Consider the following 16,635-nt stretch of genomic DNA (forward strand, 5'->3'; position numbering starts at 1 on the left):
TCTGTATCCATCTGCCTCTCCAGACTTCTCTCTCACACACCTCTGCTCTTGACTTCATATCTTAAAAACTGCCAGCGACCTTCCTCCCGGGGATGGGCGCTGGGAAAGGGGAAGTGTGGAAGAGAGATCTGCTCTTTATTTTCAAAAACTTATCTTTCACGGCTTCCTGAACTCTGAACATTTCACAGCACCCAGCTCTCACCTCCAAGAGCTGAGTTCTAGAAGCCAGAGAGGGGCAAGATAAGGGCGGCGTCCCACCACCCCCAAGGGCTCCACCTTCCCGCGGACTCCTACCCCCAGGTATCCCACTTCGCCTCCACCCTACCTCGCCCGATTCTTTTCCTATCCCTACCCCCGTTCCTTCCCCATGACTCCCCTACACGGCAGTCCCCTTGTCCCAGTCCCAAACAAACCGATCCTCCTCGCCTCTCCCTCCAGCGGGGTCCCCACGTAAACCCTCTCCCCGGCTCTGCTCTTTAAGAAGCGCCTGCCCCTCCACCGTCCTCTCTCCAGCCTCACCTCTCCTTGCCTGCAGGGTCCACGTTCCGCACAGCTCCGGTCTCCCCCCTCTCTCTGATTGGCTCCTGCTGCCCGACGGCGCGGGGCCGGGGAAGGAGAGCGGGCGCGCGCCCCGCCCCTGCCCGAGGCCCGGACGAGGGGCGGGTCCTACGCTGGCTCCGCCCCATCCGGGCGGGGCCGCGCTTACTAGCCTTCGGATGCTCGGCTCGCCTCGGCTCAGCTCGGCTCCGGCTCAGGCTGCGGTTCCCGTGGGGGTGGGCGACCCAGATGACAGCGGCGGTGGCAGCGGCTGCGGCGCGGAGCTGAGCGAGCGGACAGCGAGCCGGGAGAAGGGGAGGAAGTGGAGCCGCGGCCCGGAGCTCCGGAGTCAGCCGCCGCGCCGAAGCGCGCCCCGTTTTGCCGAGCGAGCCGAGTCGGACCTGGGAAGACTTCCCCGCCGGGCTCCGGCCGCTGCGCCTCCCCGCCGGCGCCTGCCCTGCCCTGTCGGTCCCAGCCCCGGGCTCCGCGCCGGGACGCTCCCGGCCCGGAGGTCCGGGGCGTGCGGCCGGGACACCCCAGCGCCTCTGATCCAGAGCACCGGCGGGACGCTCCTGGCCCCACCGTACGGGTCCGTGGTTGCGGGTTCGTTTCCAGCCTTTCTATCGGCGCGTGTTGGAGCCCCCAGTCCTCCGCCCTCAGGTTAGCGCAGGGTGGTCTCAGCCACCCCACCCCTCTCCGTCCACCTGAGTGCAAAGGAGCCCGGGCGCCCCAGACTCTGACTCCCCGAGACCCGAACCTTCAGCTGCCTCCGACTGAGTGCTCCGGTCTCGGAAGAGTGCGAGCGCCCGGGAAGCCCCGGCCGGGGTCCAGCGCCCCGTGAGGGCAGGACCGTGGGACTGAACCACAGGGCTGGTGCTGCGACCCGAAGCTGCCACCTTCCTGCCGTTCCAGGCGAGGGGCTCAGCGCTTGCCCCGAAGAGAACACAGGGGCCCCCTTCTGCCCCGGCGGCCGGCGAGAGCCGAGACTGCAGGTGAGAGCCCCGGATGCCGGGCAGGGGCGGTCCCCGACCCACCGCGGCAGCACCGGGGCCAGCTGAGGGTGTGTAAGGGGAACTGGCAGAGGCTGGAACTGGCTAGGAGGGGGCGCGGGAAAGGGAGGGGGATGGGAGAAAACGGGCACTTATTGAGCGCCCATTGTGTGCAGGTCCGCGCCCCGCCCTTGCACAAATGGTCCCTCATTCGAGGCGCACTGCTACTCCATGAGATAGAAGGTGTTGTGTATTGTTATGGGCGCTTGCAGACGGGGAAACTGAGGCTCAACGGGGATGAATGACCCTCTCTTTTCACACTGGGGATGAGAGTGTGGAAGAGGGACAGGCTAAAGAGGGAAAGAAGCCGAGTGAGCGGAGAAGAAAGGAAGTGGAGCACCAGCAGGCGGGGAGGTGTGTGTGTGGGGGGGGTTCATAGGGGCCACTGGGCCCTCCAAGCGCTGATCCTGAGGCTGAGGAGGTGGCTTCTCCTTGCCGTCTACTCCCAGAAAAGGTGACCAAGAATTGAGGGCAGAGGTTGGAAGCTTCCCAGTTCCAAAGCTTCTCTCCCGGTGGATCCGGGATAGGAGAGCAGCTGCTCCTGGTCCCTATGGGCCAGACTCCAGGGTCTCTAAGACAGTCTGGAGATCCTGAGACGCTGCTTATCTGTTGGGGAACTCACTGTAGAGGTCCTCAAGTCAGATCCCATCAGAGCTGGAGGGGATCTGGCCTCTCAGCAGTTACCCAGCTCACCTCCTTCACATTAGTAATAGGGACACTGAGGCTCGGGGTGGGGGGGGGCGTGGGATGGGACCAATAGCCCCCAGGTCCTGAAGTCAGTGAGTGGTTGAACCAGAACTAGACTTGAGAAAACATTCCAGAACATCCTTCAAGGTATGTTCTTCCCCCCCAAGTTAGCACCTTCTGGGCAGGTGGCTGGGGTTTTCCCACCCCTGATGTGAGGTCAGGGTGACTGTGTATGAGGCTGCCATGAGAGTCTGTGTGGTTTGTGCTGAAGCCTGAGACATTCCAGCAGCCCCACAGCCTTCGGCCCAAATCGAAAAACCTGCAAGACACCTCTGGCCCAGGAGGGGACGTGTTGTTCAAGGTCTAAGGGCTAGGAGATAGGGGGAGGGGGGAGAAGGAGCACAGTCCCAGGTGTCTTGATTCCCAGGCAGGGGCTTCTTCTGTTGCCCCCAGGGGCCGGGCACGGAGAGGGGTGTTGTGAAAAAACCCTTGAGTGGACTCTGTTGGGCTCTTGTTCTAGGTGGGGTGGGGGAGGAGAGGTGGCCTTGGTCTGGGTCCTGTGGCCTTGGTTTGGGACCAACAAAGTCCCAGTTAACCCCCTCTGTGCTCAGCTCCCTGGAGTCAAGGGGAAACCACCTTGGAAAGCCCCTGGGAGGTGGAGCAGTGTGGTGAGAGGTTAGCTGAAGGCTGGAAGCTCAGTCCCTGGGGGTGGAGGGTTTGGAGGAACCCAGAAGAGAAGGTGACTGAGGGGCTGGGGATTCCCCCTCCCCCCACCTCCATCTGGAATTCAAACCCTCATCATAATCCCTGCATCTAAACAAAGCTCCTCTTTGATGAAATAATTTCACACCTGTGATCTCATTTCATGGTGTGGTGGAAAGAGCCTAGAACCTGGAGTGAGGCAGAGCAGGGTTGGGCATCTCCTGGGGCTTCTTAGATGCACCCATGGCTCCAAGCCTCACCTTAACACACACTCAAGGCAGGCTGTGTGTTACCTGCTCAGATGATGGGGTGATCACATCAGGCAAACTGTCACGCGCTAAGGAGTTTGTTGGGTTTGCCAAGACTGGGCTTGTTATTAATGGCTACCTTGTGGGGGACACTGAGGCTCAGAGAAGTGAAACCACTTGCCCAGGGTCTTTAAGTTTGCTTTGGGAGCTGTTTGAGTGCCAACTGCATACCAGGTGCCCTGGAAGTTATCCAGCTGGGCTAAGCAGCAGCTTCGAACCTAATTATCTCATGAGCCACACGCAGTGGTAAGTCAGACACACCACACTAGTGTGAATCTGTTGTGCCCCGCCACTAGCCAAGTGGCATTGGGCAGATCACTTCACTTCTCTGAGCCCTAGTTTCTTCTCTTTTAAAATTAAAGTGCCTCCTTTACCAGGTTGTTGTGAGGATTAAATGAGGTACAAATATATGGTGCCTGGCCAAATATCTATTTCCTTCCCTATGAAGAAAAGGAAGTGTGAATTTCGACCAGGAAGTCTGGGAAAATTCTCAAAGTTGTCTTAGATTAGCATGCAGGCTACTGTTGCAGGCTCAGAGACCTGAATTTGCTTAGCTCAAGCTCCTGTGTGGGTCAGTCAGACTCTCCTGTGCTGCCTTCCCTAGTCTCATAGCCTTCTAGAATCCACTTGGGGACACAGGCAAGGGGCTCTGGATTCTGATACCTGCCCCCTACATTGGCCTCCTGCTGGGGGGTGTGTGGTGGGGTGATGGTGTCCATTCTCTCTAGCCCGTTGTCTGGCTTCCCTAGGCACAAAGGTGCAGTGAATAATTTATTGGTCCCCTCACTCTGGGAGGCCAGCTCCAGGAAATAGCTCTGTGCTCAGCTGGGCTTCTGAACCCCACCAGAGGAGGCGGATGGCTCCTGTCTGTGCTATTAGCAGTCTTGGAGTGTGTGTATGGGGGGGGGGACAGGGAGAGAGTGACCTATTATCAACTCTGTCTGTGTCCTGTTGAGAGGCCAGATGGACCCCCAGGCAACAATGGGAACTAAGCTAGCTGAGCTAGGATCAAGTTGTGGGCCTCCGATTCCAAAGAGGTGGGGACGAGGAGGAGTAAGGGTGAGGATACAGGGTGGCAAGGGGTGGCAGGGGAGGCCCTTGAGGACCGGAGTAACCAGGAAGACTTCATCTGGGAGGTAGATGTCTGGACTGGAGTTAGAAGCAACTTGCTATAGAGAGGAGGGATCCTGCCATCCATTCAGGTTGAATCCCGGCTGTGCCGCCTGCTCACTGTGAGACTGTGGGCAAGACAGCTGACCCCGCCAGGCTCTGCTTCCTCCTCTGTAAAGTGAGGGTTGTCATACCCACTTCTGAGGGCTGTAAAACACATGGCAGATACGTTCTCTTAAAGGAGTGTTTCCTCGTGAACATGACCGTGGAGTGGGCTAGTGGCAGGGGGACACAGGATGGCGTGGAAAGTGGACAGGTGGGGAGAATGCTGGCTGTGATACTGGGTTTGTGGCATTAGTGAGGGGTGAGGAGAAAGCAGTGAGAGACCAGATGGCAGAGGGCCTTGAATGTCGGATGGAACTCACTTTTCAGAGAGCAGCATGAAGTCCCCATTTAGAACCCCCTCTGTGGCACCTTGCTGCCTGTAAGATGAAGCCCAGGCCACTAGTCATGGTGTTCAAGTCGTTGCCCACCTGCCAATCTGTCAAGGCCCAACTCAGGTCATAAATTCCCCCCAAAACATTTCTGGTTTACCAAACCCTCTGGTCATGTCATCTCTGAATCTAACACTTTACAGTAATAGTAATAAATGTTACCTATCATCCGTGACATTTTACAGTTTATAAAATACAATCCAATACTCATTTAATACTACAGTGATGATATTATCAATAGCTAATACTCTTGAGTACTTATGAGCCAGACAATGTGCTAAGTGCTTTACAGACACTCTCATTCACACTAACTCTGGGAGGCAGCTACTGTTGTCTCCCAGAAACTGGGTCTCAGAGAGGTGCATTGTCTTGCCCAAGGTCACACAGCTAGACAGTGGGAGCAGGGAGTCAAGCTCACATCTGTTTGAATTGGAAATCTGTGCTTCTCTCTGCAACTGAACAGACAGCTAGACAGCTTTTAGGAGATGCCTGTCTGCTCAACTCTGCCCAAGTGCCTCGAAAGCATACTTTGCATGTAAAAAGCCTGGACATGAGCCTTCTTCTCCAGGCTAAGGAATAAGGAAGGGCGGTGCTGGGCTGAGTGTGGGGCCCAGGAAGGAATCCTTGGTGGGGAATCCAGGGCCTGGCTCTGCACTGGCTGGCTGTGTGACCTGACAGGGGTCAGCCCCTCTCTGTGGTTCTGTTTGCCCACGTCTGTGGTGAAGAGGATGGTGTCTAAGCTCCCCTATAGCTCCAGCTTTCTTCAGTGTCCTTTGCGACCCTGGAAGGAGGAGGAGGAGACCACAGCACCAGGTCCAGAGGATGTGGTGTGATCGGCCACTGTGATTTTTGGCCTGGTTGCTGTCTGGGCCAGCAGGCTGTGTGGGTAGCTACTGCCTTACCCGAAGGAGGGTGGTGCCCTGGGCTGCAGGCAACACGGTCATTAGCTAGGCAGAGGAGACCCTGTGATTGGGAGCCAGCTGGGCCAGGCCAAGTTGGCAGGACTGGAGGCAGACTGGCCTGGCCACAGTGGGGTCACTGGCAGGGCAGCCAGCTTCCCCTCCCTTCACCCCCTCCAGGATGGTGGCAAGCACATGCCAGGTACCAGGGCTTTGTAGGCCAGGGCATGCCCTTTCTCCTGTTGTGGCGGTCATGGGAGAGAGCAGTTCCTTCTAGAAGCTTCCAGAACTCGTCCCAAGCAGGAAATGGGGCTGATAATAACAGTGTTGTGAGAGTTACATGAGATGGAGAGAGGGCCTGGCACACAGGTGGGCGCTGCATCAGCGTGAGTCCCCTCATTGGCCTCACGAATGAGTGACTCACTAAGAAGCTGGTGGAAGAGTCCAGCAAGTGATGCCAGGAGGGAGGGTGTGCCAGGTGGCAGGGAGGACCTCCCTCACTTAGGAGGACTTCCGTATGTCAGATGGGACTCTCAAAGATACTATTCCTGCCACCTTCCCAGTGAGCAGCAGTGTATAAGCAGGTTGCCATTGGCCTGGGAGGGACCCTGAGATGGGCTCAGGGCAGGGAACAGGCCTGGGATGTCTAGGAACTGGGTTTTTCTTTTCAGGCCTTAGCAGCAGAAATGACCCAGTTGGGAGGAGCCATCTGGTGTCCGGCTAGCTTGTGCTGGGCAGAGTGTGATCCTTCATTAAAGGGAAGCAGCATTTATTTGGTCCCCGGCCCCTACATCCAACCAAAATGTAACATGATTGGAGATTCTGGTCTGTGGAAGAAACAGACATTAAAAGTAAACAAAGAGGCAAAACTTCCAAATTGTGCAAAGTGGGCTCCTGCGTCAGGGGCCAGGCTCTTGAGTCAGGGGCTGGCCCATTGATATCTGTGGCAGGTGGTATAAAGTGGAGCTCAAGTGACTTTGGCAAGTGATTTAACATCTCTTGGCCTCAGTTTCCCCAACTGTAAAATGGGGATAATTATAGCATCTACTTCATAGGGTTGTTGTGAGGATTAAATGAATTATACATGTAAAGCACTTGGAAAAATACCCAGCACTTAATAAGCACTCAATGAGTGTTAGCTGTTATTATATGTATCTCCAGCACCTACCAGAGGATCTGAGAGAGAACAGGTGCTTGGGAAGGGCATTTGGAATGAATCCCAGGCAAACGGCAGCTGCTCTGTGGAATGAATGAATGAATGAACAGTCTGGTAGGGAGGGGAGGACACGGAAGCAATGACAACACAGAATGTGACAGGGAAGGCCAGGGGCTGGGGTTGCCTATGCTGGGTGGTGAGGGAGTCAGGGAAAGCTTCCTGGAGGTGGTGCCCCCAGAGCTGAGTTTGCACCGCTGTGAGATCAGCATTACGAATGAGCCCAGAGAAGAGTAGCTCCTCTTCAAGGGTGGCTGGCAAGGGGGAGAACTTGGGCAGACCCTAGGACTGCTTGACTCCACAGGCCTCTCTTTTCCCACCATCCCATGCTATCTCCCCTTCTGTGACATTCTGTTTTGAGGGCATGAAGAAGACAAAAATGCAGGTGAGGTGGAAGTATGGGCCACTGGTCTGAGAGGCCCAGCCCTTCCCAGGCTTGGGACCAAATATCCTACAGAAAAGAATAAACAGACCTGCTTTGAGTTCTTTTATCTTCTTCCTCCCAAGGCATGCCAGCAAGCAGAGGGGGTCTTCCAGCATTAATCCTGCAGCTGTTTAGCTTTTGAACGAGTGGACTCTTAAAAAAAATGCCATGAAGAATTTGTCTCACTCTCCCACCCAGGAGGCTCAAAGAGAAAGTTCTCTCCCCCTGATGAGGGAGACTAGACCCCCCAAGTATCTTAAAGGAGCTCACTCTAGAGACACTCAGAAGCCAGGGTTCCTTCATGCTGCCTCCACGTATGGCTGGCTCTTGGGACTTGAGGACACTCTTACATTTGGTCTGGCTTCTGCCCATCTTGTAAAATTGCAGTCAGGGTAATAAATTCTTTCCTAAAGAGGTGTGGGGTGGGAGTTTCTGAGATGGAAGGAGCTGCAGTGAGCATACAGGCTCATGGCTTTCAAACTTTGCCACACATTAGAATCCTCTGGGAAACTTATAATTTCTGCCTGGGCCCCACAGTCTCTGGGGCAATCACAAGCGTCAAAAGTTGCTAAAGCTCCCCAGAGGATTTCAATGTACAGCCAACTTTGAGAACCACCTGGCTGCCCTCGGCAGCATGCCCTCTCTGGCATCCCATGGCACTTGCACATCCCCAGCACAAGGAGGTCATTCCTTTGTAGGCTGTTCCTTCCTCTGGTATTGCCCTCCCTGGGACTTCCCGACCTGGAGAAATGAGGGGAAGAGACGACTTTGCAATCCAGTGAACCTGGGTTCCAACACTCTTCTGTTCCCTGGGTGTCATCTCTGAGCCTCAGTTTTCCCATCTGAAAAATAAGAATAACAATAATCTCTTTCTGAAGGGCAGTAGAGACCATGTGTGGAAAGTACCAGTGCAGTGCCTGATATATCATCAGTGTGTAGTAAAAGGTCACAAAAACAGTGGCAGATCCTGGCCGGACTCAGACCCTGGACTCCCCACCCCAACCACCTGAGGCTCGGTCTCTGAGATGGGGACTGGTGGGGAGAGGGATTAACACCCAGTCTTGGTGCCCTTTCCACTGCCCCTCTTCTCTCTAAAGGATAAGATAAGTCAGTAAGCATTTTGTTTTGCTTGGTTTTGCTTTAATGGTCAAAGTGTCAGATTCTCCTTAACAATGAAGCCTTGTTTCAATCTGCTTGTTTTTCCAACCCAGACACCCAACTGCTCCGCCCGCTTGGGGCCCCTGTCCCACCTGGGAGAACTGAAGAAGGTCAGAGGGTTTTTTTTTCATCTAGGGGCGGGTGTCCAGGGGACATTGGAGACCTCTGTGCAAGTCCTCACCAATAGCTGACCCCACTTAAGTCAGCCATGTCTGTTGTGAGCCAGCTCAGTAATTCAAGGTAGTTACGAGGATGGGTTTTGGAGGCAGAAAAACTTGTGTTTGAGACCTGGCTTTGTCACTTACTGGCAACATGGCCTTGGGTGAGTCATTTTATCTCTTTGAGCACCGAGTTTCTCTCTTTTAAAATGCATAAGTAGGATGTACTTCCTTGGGTTGTCAGAGAAGCAAATGAAGTTTTTAGTATGTAGAGCTCTAACTCAAAAACTGTCGGTGAGTGCTCTCATTGAGAGCTGAGCTCTGCCTCCTGCCCCTGCCTTCACCGGCCGGTTCCTGCTCCCTGTCCCCCAGCCCACTCCACGTCCTTGGCCAGGCCCAGGCTGAGACAGAGGAGGCCTACACTCTTCAGCATGTGCATCTCTTCCAACTGCTCTTCTTTAATAATAGGTTCCATGGAGGAGGCTCTGAGGACTGTTCTGGGGAAGACTGCAGAAGGGGTTGTTAGTGGCAGTGCTTGGTCTCCTCTGCTCTGGCTGAACCACAGAGGCTCTGTCAGCCCAGGGTGACTGACTTGGGCAATAAGGGTGTAGTGAGCCAACAGAGGACAGTGTGGCTCCCAGCAGCTGGAAGCAGTTACTGCCTAGGGCTGAAGGAGCAAGGAGAGGAAGTGATCAGCTATAAGGACAGGGGCTATGGTTTTTTGCCGGGGGGGGGGGGGGGGAGCAGGCTCACCAGTACAGGGATCCGAACCCTTGGCCTTGGTCTTACAAGGGTGTGCTCTAAACAACTGAGCTAACCAGCCAGTCCCTAAGGGGGGCTATGGCTTTTAGTGGAGGGACCCAGTCAACCTAGGAGACCTACCTAACACGGGAGCAAGCCTCAACTACCGTTCATCCTCCCTCCAGCATCCATCGTGCTTCCGATTGGATGAAGCTCCCTGGAAACCAGTGGTGCAGAGCCCAGTGCAATCCACAGGGTCAGCCCCAGGACCCCAGCAGGGTGAAGAGTGGTCCCAGTGAGGCAAGCTGAAGGCATTCCTCACCCTGTCAGTCAAAAGCCATGGAGTTCACTGGAAGCACTTCCTTAGGATGCAGTTTAAAGATCACATGTTTAAAGATCGAGCATACCCTTAAAAAGGGGATCCCAGCCCCCACCCCCAGATGAATCAAAGCACTCCAACTGCCACAGACCTCTCAGGGAGAGGAGTTCTGGGGGTACCCCTCTCCCCATCTCTACCTTCTCCCCCAAATCAGGCTGCAGGTGGCTTTTAGGGTAGCCTTGCAGGGACAGCCTTATCTCTAGAGTGGGGCAAATGTCCCTGAAGGCTGGTGTCAGGTGAGCTCAGGTGCACAGACCAATGGCCCCAGCCCAGCTGCGGCTTGCTCAGCCCAGAGCTGGCACTGGTCTAGCCACTTTACACATTCTCCTTAGAACTGAGCAGCTGTTGCAGTGGCTCTGGGGGCAGCCCTGGGTCCCCAGAATGGGCCATACTTCTCTGAGCTCAGGAGGCCCCCTGGGAGCCTAAGAAGGCCACATAAGGGGAGTGTGGGGCTGGGCAGGTCTGGGGCAGAATGCTGTAGGGCCCTGAGAGGGGAAGTTGGGGTGTGGCGTGTGGGGAGGGCATGGGATTCCTGCCAAGCAGGGAACAGGGGACATCCTGGTGCCAAGGACTGAGCCTGTACCCTGGAGGAGGCAAGGTCAGGGGAAAGGACAGAAGATCTGGTTGGGGCACTTTGCACGGAGAGCACCTGGGAGGCCCCCACAGGATGGTGTTCACAGGGGCACAGCAGGCAGGCCTAAAACACAGAGCCCTTTACAGCTGGCCACGAGGAGCATTCCCTCTGCTCCTGAAAGGCAGGCTCCAAACGTCACTATCAGCTCACACCTGGGCATCTGAGGGGGCAGGTGTGGCAGCGCCTTAATCCTCAGAGGCTTCCTGAGAAGGGTGTGTGTAGGCTTCAGGATCAGAGTCCCGGCTTTGAATCCCAGCTCTGCCTCTTTTGAGCAGAACCCAGAAGACATTGGGCAAGTCATATAGCCTCTCTGAGCCGTAGTTGCCCACCTGTAACATGAGGGCAGCAACACTTACCTTCCAGGCTGTTTTGGAGGTGCACTGACATAATGAAAGAGACAGCCTCTTGTATTGTAGAGGAGATGCTACAACAATTCTCATCTCGCTCCCCTTCTCTGCATGCTGTCCATTCTCAATGCCTCTTTAGGAAGTCCGTTCTTGTGTCTAACTGAAGCCCATCACGCTGTAACTGGAACCCTCTTCTTTTTGTTGGGGACTCTGCAGAGGCAAACTGAGCCCATCCTTCATCCAAATATGAGGGTACTTCAAGAAGTTCATGGAAAAATAGAATGAAAAGATAATAGGAACCTTTCCATGAACTTTTTGAAGTACCTTCCTATGCCCCATCAGTACCTGCAGTACGTGAAGCAGGGAATGGAGCAGCCAGGTGTTGGTTTTCACCCTGGGGCTTGGGGGCCCAGCTGTCAATGGCCAGAGTCTCCTGACCAGGGCAGAGTTGGGGGGTGGGTACATCATTCTAACTATTCACACTGGTTTTCTCTCTGTGCTTGATCTGTGCTCCAGAAGGAATTACTCTGGGGCAATGGAGAGAGCCCTGGGCTGGGCCTAGAAGGCCTGGGTCCTGGCATCCCCAGTCTTGCTGTGTGGCCTGAAACCAGTTAGCAACCTCTCTGGGCCACAGTGGACCTATGAGGATGTTCTGTTCTCTGAGGCCCAGGTATCTCCAGTGTAGACATATGCAGTTCTGCCTGAAAACTTTTTTCCTATCTCCCCTGCCTGGATACCAGCCAACCTGGAAAGATAGCAGACTACGGTCTTGCTGGTGGCTGCTGGTGGTAAGAGCTGAGTCCACCTCCCAGACCAGGGCTCCCAAGGGCAGGCCATGAGTTCAAGGTTAGATGGGGGATTCCTGGTGGGTAGGGTAGCACCTTCCTCCTCAGACCAGGAATTTTGAGAGCTTGGGGTTCCTCTTCCTACCGACCCAGCTAAATTCACCCAACCTGAGGCACAGGGAGGTGAGATGATGGGCCTGAGGGCCCACAGCCTGCCGGTGGGGAGTGGAGAGGGACCCTGGGGTGGCTGCCTTGGCACCTGGGCCAGGCCACCTCAGCAGGGGTAGAGCACAGGAGAGTCAGGTGGGTGGGAGCCAGGTGGTCTTCTGGTCTGGGAGTGGCCTTGGGTGCTGGGGAGAACCTTGCTGTGTCAGCTATGAGGGATCAGCTGAGGCTGCTGGGACTGCCAGGTCCCCTTCCTGGGAAGAAGTTGGCCAAGGAATGTAGGAGGTCAAGGGATGAGGAACCCAGGCGTTCTGGGCTACGGCCAGTTCAGTGTGCCCCTGTGAACTCCAGTGTTTGGTTTCATGGAGGAATAAACACATTTCTTGTTGCCTTTGGACACATAATAGTTTAACTTTACAAAGTGCTTTGATATCTATGATGTCACCAACTCCTCACAGCAGTCTGTGAGAAGGAAGCAAGAGACTTGTTGGGGAGGGCAGGAGAGGGTGAACTCTGGAATCAGACACACCTGGGTTCATATCCCGACTCCCATCAGCTCTCTGACCTCAGGCAAGTTAGTGACCAGCCGAGCCTCAATTTGCTCATCTGTGAAAGGGACACTTCACCCCACAACAAACAGCTAGCAACACCTGTCTTGCTGGCTGTGCTCATTAGGTGAGAGAACATCTGTAACTGCTGGTTCAGCACCTGGTGCCATGGAGTAGTTCTCATGAGTTTTATTATCAGCTTCACTTTATAGATAGGAAGATGGCGACTTAGAAAAAGGTGACTTGTCTGAAGTTATGTAGTGATTTAACATGGTCCCCCAGGCTTCCTGTCTGTGGATGTTTTTGTACATCTCCCTCTCTGTCCTCAAGTCATCTGACACCTCAATTTTCCAGAATCTTCTGTGGCCGATGCTGTCTGACATGGCCTGTGTGCCCAGTGCCTAACAGCACTTACCTGGCACACAGTAGGCACTTTAAAAATGTTTGTCCTGTGCAGGAATGTGTTGATGAATTGGTATGAAATGTAACAAGCATTTTTCCAGGCAGCTAAGGCTTATGTCTTGCCCTGAAGGCTGCCGTCCACTCCCTGTCTCTTCAAAACAGCAGTTTTGGTTGGAAACGTTTGTGCAAAGGATTGAACACTTCCTTTCCCTGCACAATGCCGTCATGTGGGGATTGGATTAACCTTGCAGGGATGGACCTTATGAACCCTTCCTGCTTTTCTGGGAGTGCCGAAAACGCTTGGCCCCCCCATGGGATGACCCTAGGCTGCTGCAGGAATTCAGCTCTGGTTTCTGGCTCTTCCCACCCTGTCCATTCTGCTGCCTCAAGCAGCTGGGCACCTCTTTCTTCCCTTCTGCTTGTGTGTGTATGTGTCTCTGTCGTTTCTAATTTGTTGCTTATGCGAGTTGGGGACTGAGAAATGGGACAGTTGACCTTATTAGAATTGGTTCATGTATTCATTCATACCTATTCAACCAGCCATTGGAGAGCCTGGGCCCTGCCTGTTCATTAATTCATCCGTCCATCTATCCATCCTTCCTGATAGAGGACCTCTGCAGTGGCTTGTGATCAGTTAAGATATGACCATACCCTCCTGGCCGTGTACACAGGGAAATAATGATGCACACAACAAATTCTTATACAGGACTTTACAGTTTATAATCAGCCTCTGCCTGCTTTACCAAGCTGAATCTTTACAACAGCCCTGAGAATAGCAGTACCCCCACTATGCAGATGATGAAGTCACAGCTCAGCAGGATGGGGTCCCCTGCCCAATGGCCAGCAGTGAGCACAAAGTTGCAATTGGAACTCACTCAGGGCTCCAGCCTGGCCTGCTAATTTTTCCCTCCTCTGTGCTCAGTTTCTAAGCTGTATGATGCCACATTCACTTTCTGCTTCTGTCACAAAGGATTGTTGGTGATGGCTGAGGTTGGACATTCTGCTTCTATAAAATGGTCAGTTCAAGGAAGTATGGCCTCGGCTGGGTGCCAGCCACAAACACCCTTCAGTGCACATACATTGTCCTGTAGTGGACCCAGGTCCACCATCTATTTCCCATTTCCCAAACTGAGGTCTGAGGGGCCTTAGTTCCATGGGATGGTAATAGGCTCCAGGATGCGTGAGTGTACAAATTCAGGAAATGCTCCATCACATAACTTAGAACAGGCCTTTAATGTGTTGATTTGAATTAGAGAGCCCCAACAGGTGGGACAGTGTGCAGCCAGCCTTTGCCAAGCTTGTTAGAACATGCAAGTCCTTTGTCACAGAGCAGGGACCAGGACTAAGAGCCTAGAGCAAACACTTTGGGAAGAGCTGATGGACAAACCCTCACTTTGCTGCTTTGTACCTGGAAGCCTCCAGCTAGATCTAGTTTCTTGACTCAGAACCACTTGCATTTTGAGAGAGCATCACAGGGAACGCGATTTAGCCCCAGGAAAGACTTGGTAATAATGGTGGGACTTCATGCAGTAGGGGCAAGTGGAAGGTAGAGATTTCACCCGCCAAACAAACATATCTCAGGCATCTTCTGTGTGCCAGGCACAGAGCCAGTACTTGGAAATGCCAAGATAAGTCTGACTAAGAACCTTCCATTTCATTTCCGCATGCCCACTAAGGGTTTTTTAAGAAAGACAAATACAAGCCTTAAAAGGAAGAAGTGATTTTTTAATTGTTCTGGGGCATTGTGGTGGGTGGGTGGGTGGGTGACACATGCACTTAATTCAGTGGAGCTATACTGAGCCCCTACTTAGTCCCAGGTCCTGAGGGGCACTAGTGAGACAATTCCAGGAATGATTACCCTAGGCAGAGTTCTCAGATGTTGTACAGGAGGTCAAGAGTGTGGGGAGGCTTAGAGGAGGGAGGGAGCGTGCGTCCTCCTGAGATCCATTAGCCTGAACTTGTGGGGGTGGGGGGACTCGCGTGAGGCTCTGAAAAGAAGACATGAAGGGTGGGGGAGCATACAGGCTCTGGCCAGCCAGGAAGGTCATTCTTGGAAGAGCAATGGCTGAAGCAAAGGTATAGAGTTGGCAACACATAGGGTTGCATCTTTGGGACATTGTAAGGCGCCCAGGATGACAGAAGTGGAGGGTGGTAAAGGGGGAGTCATTGGAGGTGGGGGTGGAGAAGCTGCTGGGATAGATCATGCGGGTCTGAACTCCAGCCGAGTGGGTCATCCTGTCACATCCCAGTGTCCCCAGCACTAGCTGGTGCCCAGTAGGTGTTTGAGGACTGACTGGACTCTTCCTCTCTGGGCTTCAGATCCTCACACTCGTGGTCAGACAAGGTCATCTGGCACATCCCTTCCATTTCCCAAGGGCTCTCAGGAGTTCTGGGCATATCTGCAGGGGCAGACCGGATCGCTTCTCCCCCAGGCTCGGTTCGGGGGCTCCCTGGGTGAGGAGTAGCCTGTTTGCCTCCAGTGGAATTCGCTCCTCGTTCTTCCTTCCTTCAGGTGGCCTGCTGAGCCCAGAACAAAATGCCCTGGTACCCTCACTGATGGCTCTTCTAAGGCACAGACTATGACTGGGGGTGGGGGGAAAAGGGTTGAGCCAGCTGGGGTTGAGGGTGTGGGAATGCAGCAGCTTGGTACAGGGCAGGAAGTTCTGCTTCCATCTATGTGAAAATGGGCAAGTTAGCCTCTGAGCCTCAGTTTCCTTGTCTGTAAAATGGGAATAATAATAACTCCCACACTGGATTTTGTGAACATGTATTGTAAACTGACTTACCTCAAACACACATGTAAACAGTTCTTGTCCTTAATAATATTTATTTGTCCAATTTCTATTAATCCCCTGAGCCTCTGGCTTACTCACCTCCTTTTCTAGAAGTGCTCCCTGGCCACAGCTCACTATTCTCTGTGCAGGCTTCTTGTTCTGGGTACATTTTATCTAAGCCACAGCAGTAGGAGCCTGTGAATTGTGTACAAGTGGCACATGCAGGCCAGGACTTTGTGTCTGCAGCCCTGTATCCATGTGTGTTTGAACAGGAAGAAAAATGGTGTTATCCCTTCTGTCTGCTGGGCCTGGAGACCAGATACTGCCCCTCCCCAGCTGAGGCCTACAGAGTGTTGGGATCCTAACCTCCGGAGAAGTGTGGGGAGCTCATGTCAGGAACTCCCCTACCCTGCAACTTGTCTGCCCTGCTCATAGGCTGGGTCCAAAAGAGCCTGCCCACATACAAGGGACTCTGTGTCCCTGGGTAGCTGGTGGGGGGTGGGGGTAGGCAGTTGGGCATAGGGCCTGAGGGGCAGAACAAGACTGTCACCTCTCCATCCCCTCTACTTCCCTGTTTGGTGCCAGGAGGTGTCAGTCCAGGTGACTGAGCTCTCTGGTGTGGTTGCTGTTTTATTTCAGCAAGGTCTGGGGAGCCTGCAATCTGTTACGCAAAGTGCTTAATCAAAGCCATTCTGCCCAGGATGGAGTACAGGGGAGACAGGGCTAGGCTGTACCCAGCATCCCTTCCCCCAAAGCTCTGAGGGTCCCTCTCAATGCCCTTATTCCTGAGCAGCTCCCAGATGGTGTCCTGGCCCCACCAGGCCAGGCTCGGGGCAGACAGCTGGTGAGACTGGCACCCAGAGGCATCACAGCTGCTGCCTCAACTTGGATTTGCAGGGGGTGGGGGTGGGGTCTGTTGGGGTGGCAGTCAGGGAGCGAATATAGCAAAAATGGACATGAACTTAAGCAGGCTATTAAAAAAGAACCCAATGGACATAAACATCAGCTTACCACGCCTCCAGCTCTTCCCCCGTCTTAAAAAGGCCAAGCAGGAACACAACTAGGTTCCTATCCTACCTCTGTGCCTGTGCAACCTTGGATTTGTTACTCGACCTCTCTGT

At 54.0% G+C, this 16,635-nt stretch overlaps 1 protein-coding gene across 5 annotated transcripts in view; it reads left to right on the forward strand.

Annotated features, from left to right (window-relative positions):
- Positions 1-750: 750 nt before the first annotated feature.
- GDPD5 (glycerophosphodiester phosphodiesterase domain containing 5) overlaps positions 751-16,635 on the forward strand; it is an 84,061-nt gene continuing 68,176 nt past the window's right edge. For 3 of the 5 annotated variants that reach the window (XM_063093533.1, XM_063093537.1, XM_063093538.1), the window contains exon 1: positions 751-1,529. The gene's annotated coding sequence lies outside the window, so the exon portion shown is untranslated. The remainder of the gene's footprint in view (positions 1,530-16,635) is intronic. The other 2 variants (XM_063093534.1, XM_063093535.1) reach the window with 2 other exon arrangements.

This window comes from Cynocephalus volans, chromosome 4, assembly GCF_027409185.1.
Source record: "Cynocephalus volans isolate mCynVol1 chromosome 4, mCynVol1.pri, whole genome shotgun sequence".
Classification (NCBI taxonomy): domain Eukaryota; kingdom Metazoa; phylum Chordata; class Mammalia; order Dermoptera; family Cynocephalidae; genus Cynocephalus; species Cynocephalus volans.